The following is a 6000-nucleotide window of genomic DNA, read 5'->3' as shown; positions in this document are numbered from 1 at the left end:
GACGCGCGGGAGCAAAGCCCGCCGGGCCCGGCCGCGCCGACGATGGTGCGCGCCGCTGGAGGACCGCCGGTGCCGGGAGACACCGCCCAGGGAGGGGCTGGCGCCGGGCAGGAGGTGGCGCCGCCGGGTTGCGCCGTCCAGGGGGCGGCCACTTGCCCAGCCCTAGGCCCCATTGGGCCGGGCCTGGGCGAGGAGAGTGCAGTCGGCCAGGAGCCGGGCCGGGCCGGTGCGCACGAGGAAGGCCCAATCGGTTGGAGGCCGGATGGGGCCGCTGGGCTGTGCGCGTGCGAGGAGGGCCCAGCAAGCCGTGAGCTGGGCCGGGTCGATGCGCGCGAGGAAGGCCCAACTGGCTGGAGGCCGGATGGGGCCGCTGGGCTGTGCGCGCGCGAGGAGGGCCCAACAAGCCGTGAGCTGGGCCGGGCCGATGGGCCGGACGCGCCTGGGACGAGAGCTGGGACGCCCGGGCAGGCCTCAAGTGCCGGAGACCCGATTGGCCGAGAGCCGGGCCGGGCCGACGGGCCTGACGCGCGCGCCGAAGGCCGGAGGTCGCCTGGACCGCGCATGGAGGAGCCACCCAGCCAGGAGACGGGCTGTGTCCTCGGGCTTGACGTGCACACAGGAGGGAGCGTTGCCGGCCACAGGATGGGCCGGCCCGAGGGCAGTGACCCGGCCGGCCGGCAACCAGTCGAGCGCTCGGGTAACATCCCGGGCTCCGAACGCTCCGGCGACTCATCGAGCCATCGTGCAGCACCTACGGCGAGGGGACTTTCTTCCACTGCGCGGGAGGAAACGCGGACCTCAACCTTCCCGATAGGAGAGTCAGTCGTGCGGGGTAACCTCGACTGCTCGGGTGTCGATGTCCCGAGCTTGATCTCCATCGTGAGCTTCAAGAGCCTTAGGAAACGCTACAGCATCCCGGATTCTGTGTCAATCCTCAGACCGTTGCCCGACGATCTTCCGTCCCGTCCTCGAAAGGGGTATGCCACGGTCCACGAGGCGAGTCTTCGCGGGGGACTAAGGTTGCCTTTTCAGCCGGTTATCCAGGAGTTGTTAGCTCGACTGGGGGTTCACGCTTTACAGATGTCCCCGGCCTTCTACCGGCAGGTCGCGGCGTGCCATATGATGCTTTATCGGGCGAAGAAGAGGGCCGTCACCGCCGACGACATCCAGGACCTCATGACGATACGAGGGGTGCCGGGGAAGCCGGACTTCTACCTAGCGCTACATCGCAAGCGTTTCGTCATCGTCAGCAATGTTAACTCAAAGCATAGATATCCTTGGATATGGGTGTCCGAGTCAGCCTTCGGGGTCGCGCCTCTCTTCTTCGGTCTCGCGGCTGATTTCCCACCCGTGGGCGATATCGAGGGTTCTGAGTTCCATGCGGTGATCAGGGCGATCCCGGAATTGAGGCGGCAAGGGCCGCACTTCGAATCCCCAGACCTAATGGCAAGGACTGGGTGGTTCACGCCTGGAGACGACACTCCTCCGTACTCGGGCCTCGGCGCGAAGGCTACGGAGGACCCTGAATCAGAGGCGGGGGGCTCGTCTGCCCCTCCCCCTGACGTGGGGGGTACCAACCACACACATGCTTCCAGTTAGTGCACGTTCCGTTGTATTGTACTCTAACCTGTCATCTCTTTATCTTTTTCAGATACCATGACCCGGCGACACCGACCACGCACGCAGGTACCGAGGGTGGCGCCCGACGTTGAGGCCGTTACCGCGGCTCAACCACAAGCTGAGGCCCGCCATGGAGGGCTTCCAACGCGGGCGAGGACCGAGGCGAACTACTCGAATAAGCGACCATCGTCGACGACCCTCCCCGGCTCGTCCTCCGGTCACAAGCGCGCTCATACGTCGGCGACGTCAGACGGCATGGAGTCGATGCTCTTGGGGGAGGCGGCGGAGCTGAGGGACCAATGTTCTCGAGGGATCCTTGAAACCTCTCTACGGGATTTCAAGAGTCTCCTGACGGCGAGCGACCTTGAGCATTTCCAGAGCGGGATCGGCGACGCCCGAAAGGTACGATTTGCTTGTTTGCCTTATTTGTGATTATTGTGCTTATTTCGATCGCATGTACGTTGTTTGTTTCCACAGATGCTCGCGCGTCAAGAACGGAGCGACCGTATTCTCTGGGACTTGCTGCGTCGCATGCAGATCATGGAAAAAGACAAGGAGAACACGGCGGCCGCCCATGCCGCCGCTTTGGCGGGGGTCCGCACCGTCCAAGAGTTTCAGGCGCTTGAGGAGGAACTGAAGCGAGCTCGTGAGAATGCGGTGGCCGAGAAGGCGTCTCGGGAGAAGGCTGAGCAGGCGGCCGATACTTTCTTAGGGGAGACAAAGAAACTCCAGGCGGCACTCCGAGACGAGGAGCTGAACATCGTCCACGCCCGACTGTCGGCGAGCGAGATCTCCCGGGTCAAGGCCGAGAGGGAGAGGGAAACCTTGCGAGCGGAGGTGCAGATCCTCGTCGAGGAGAAGGATGACGCCGTGCGATCCAAGACGGAGTTGGAGGAGGACTGAGATCTCTCGCTGGAGGTGGCTCGTTACGAGGTGGCCATGCGGGTCAAAGACGCGACCGCGGAGGAGAACACGTCTCGAGGGATCACATTTTCCTTCTTCGACGCCATGTTTCCTCTCCTGGAGGACGAGTTGCCAGAGGATGACCTGCCTCCCGAAGTCCCTACGGAGGCCGCCCAGTCGTCAAATTGTCGGTCCGGAGGAGAAACCGTTGGCGGGTCGGGCGCCCCTCGCCCTGAAGACGACGAAGAGCAGGTCGACTATGGCTCAGAGTAGCCAAGTTTTCTTTGGTTTTCTGCGCATTTGTTTAGCGCTCGCTTTACACTTTCTTTCGGATTTCTGTTATGCTTGACATGTGTCGTACTTCCGTACTTTTCTCGTCGGGTTGTTTGTGCAACATCGTTTTGCTTTGATGGAAGCTTTCTTTTTATTGTGCGTCTTATTTTCTCGACTTGCTATGCTTAGTGTAATCGATTTGCGCAATTTGACTGGTGCGTGTCTTACGAACTCGGCTTACTATGTTTAGCGTAACCGGTTGGCACGGCTTACTGCCGCATTTGGCGGCGAAGTTTCCCGCGGACGCTGGCTAGACCAGTTTCATCCGGCGGGTGCGATTTTCGACCGTCCCTTCGTGACTTGCTACCCATCGGTGCGTGCGAGCTAGGTGGTCATCGCGCTCGTTTTCCGGCGAGTACGCAACCTATCGGTGTGCGTATCGGGATGAGCTTGCAGCTCCCAGTGAACATGGTACTTATCGATACGCGTGTTACGTTTTGAGTTTTGACTGCCGGGATCGACAATCCGGTGCGCGGACGTGATCCATCGATGCCTTGCTGCCTATCGGTGTGCAAGGTGCATCATTGCGCGAGATGGTCGCAGCAAAAGACGTGCGAGGTCGGAGGTCCGGTGCGCGGATCCAACTTGTCGACGTTTCGCTATCTCTCGGCGTACGGCCTCAACTCGTGCGAGAGCGTCGCACGAGGAGGGTACGAAGTCGGAGGTCCGGTGCGCGGATCCGATTTATGGGTGTTTTGTTACCGCTTGGTGCGTGAAAAGTGGAGTAGGCGAGCTTGTTACTCTCACCTTATCCTCCTTAGCCCCCCGAGTTTCTTGGGTGCTCGTAGAGGAGGCTAGAAACTATAATACAATGTTTTGAAGCGAAATGTGATTCATTAAATTATTGAAATGGTTCAAAAATTACATCGCAGGCCGTTGGCCAAACTTGAAATTTAAAATTGTCTTTGCTAGAATCGAAAATTACATGAAAACAACAAAGCGTAAAATGGACGAATGAACATCTATTGGTAATATTGCCGAAGGTGCTCCGCGTTCCACGGGTGTATGAACACGAGTCCCTCCATGTTCTCGAGCTCGTACGTGCCGTTGTGGATGGCTCGGCGCACACGGTACGGGCCTTCCCAGGTGGGGCCTAGAACTCCCCGCACCTTGCACCTTGGTGTTTTGGAACACCCTTCGAAGAACGAGGCTTCCGTCGGCGAACTTCCGCAGCTTGATCTTTGAGTTGTAGTATTTCTCGACTTTCCTCTTTTGCGCAGCAAGTCGGGTGAGTGCGTCCAACCTCCTCTCGTCTATGAGGTCTAACTCGAGCCTGATTGCGTCGTCGTTGGTGGCTTCTTCGTACTCCTCGATGCGCAAGGTTGGTAGCTTGGTCTCGACAGGTACCACGGCCTCGACGCCGAATGCGAGAGCGAAAGGAGTTTCGCCGGTCGCATTTCGAGCGGTGGTGCGGTACGCCCATAAGACCATGGGGAGCTCGTCGGCCCAAGCCCCATTTCTTTCCTCCAGCTTCTTCTTCAAGTTCTCTTTGATTGTCTTGTTAACCGCCTCGACTTGACCGTTGGCTTGAGGATGGCGGGGAGAGGAGAAAGTCTTGCTAATGCCCAGTTGTTCGCACATTTCTCGGAGGCGCGCGTTGTCGAATTGTTTCCCGTTGTCGGTTACAATTGACGCGGGGATCCCGAAGCGGCAGATGATGCTTTTCCAAATGAAGCTCGTCGTGTTCGCCTCAGTGATCTTCGCTAGCGGCTCAGCCTCTACCCACTTTGTGAAGTAATCGATGGCCACGATTGCGTGCTTGTATTGCCTCGGGGCCGTAGGTAGCTCGCCGATGAGGTCGATTCCCCACTTCGCGAAAGGTCGCGGCACAATGATTGGACACAAGGGGGCCGGTGTTTGACGCGGGATGTGGGCGAACCTTTGGCACTTATCACACTTTTTGGCCCACTCGTGGGAGTCCTTTTTCAAGGTCGGCCAAAAATATCCAAGTCTCAGTAGCTTCAATGCCAACGATTGCCCAGCGGCGTGGTTTCCGCACACCCCTTCGTGCACCTCGCGGAGCGCCTTCCTCGCCTCGACTTCGGTCAGGCAGCGGAGAAGGGGCATGGAGTAGCCTCTCTTGAACAAGTTATCCTCCCTCATTGTGTACTTCGGCGCCAAGCTTCTCAGCTTTCTGGCCTCTTCTTTGTCTTCGGGGACGATTCCTCGCCTAAGGAATTCCACGAGCGGAGTCATCCATGAGGGAGGCGGAGTCTCGTCAACTACCCCCACGTCGCCTCTCGAGACGTAGGGTCGGGTCAACACCTCGATCGGGATGCTGCCTTCGCCCTCCTCGTCTATCCCTGACGCGAGGCGGGCCAGGGCGTCAGCGTCAATGTTCGCCTCTCGGGGAACTTGGACGATCTCGAACCACGACAGGGGCTCTAGGTTCTTTTGGGCCTTGGACAAGTATGCGATCATGTATGGCTCTTTTGCGGCGTAGTCGCCCTTAACCTGGTTCACAATCAGTTGTGAGTCGCAATGGATGCGCAGGTTTCGGGCGCCTAGCTTGTTCGCCAGTTCCAAGCCAACGATCAGAGCCTCGTACCCTGCCTCGTTGTTGGAAGCCTTGAACTCGAACCGCAGGGCGTATCTCAGCTTTTCCCTATCGGGATTTGTGAGCACAACGCCGGCGCCAGCCCCCCGGGCGTTTGACGCGCCATCCACGTGCAAGTCCCAGACCGGCCCTATCGGGTCGTTGGTTCTCTTCTTCGACGACTCGTTGTGGTCGTCATTCTTCTCTTCCGTGCTCTTGCTACTCTCTTCGCCCTCGTCGGTTGGGGGCGTGCTTGTGAATTCGGCGATGAAGTCGGCGAGGGCTTGAACCTTGATGGCGGTCCTCGGTTGGAACTCGACCCCGTACTCGCCCAGCTCTTGGGACCATATCGCCATTCGAGAGGAGGTCCCTTTTTGAAGGGCCTTCTCGATAGGATGTCCCGTGCGGACCACAATGGGGTGCGCTTGGAAGTATGGCCGTAGCTTTCTCGCGCTCATGACGAGGGCGAGGGACAGTCTCTCGATTTTCGGGTATCGCGTTTCAGCGTCGAGGAGCGCCTTGCTGACGTAATAGACCGGCCATTGTACCTTGTCTTCTTCGCGTATGAGAACCGCGCTCACAGCCCTATCGGAAACCGCGAGGTAGAG

The sequence above is a fragment of the Urtica dioica genome, chromosome 3 (assembly GCF_054948205.1).
Source record: "Urtica dioica subsp. dioica isolate 48M chromosome 3, U.dioica_male_clone48M_v1_H2, whole genome shotgun sequence".
Taxonomy (NCBI): Eukaryota; Viridiplantae; Streptophyta; class Magnoliopsida; order Rosales; family Urticaceae; genus Urtica; species Urtica dioica.
Note: the sequence above shows the minus strand (reverse complement) of the source record.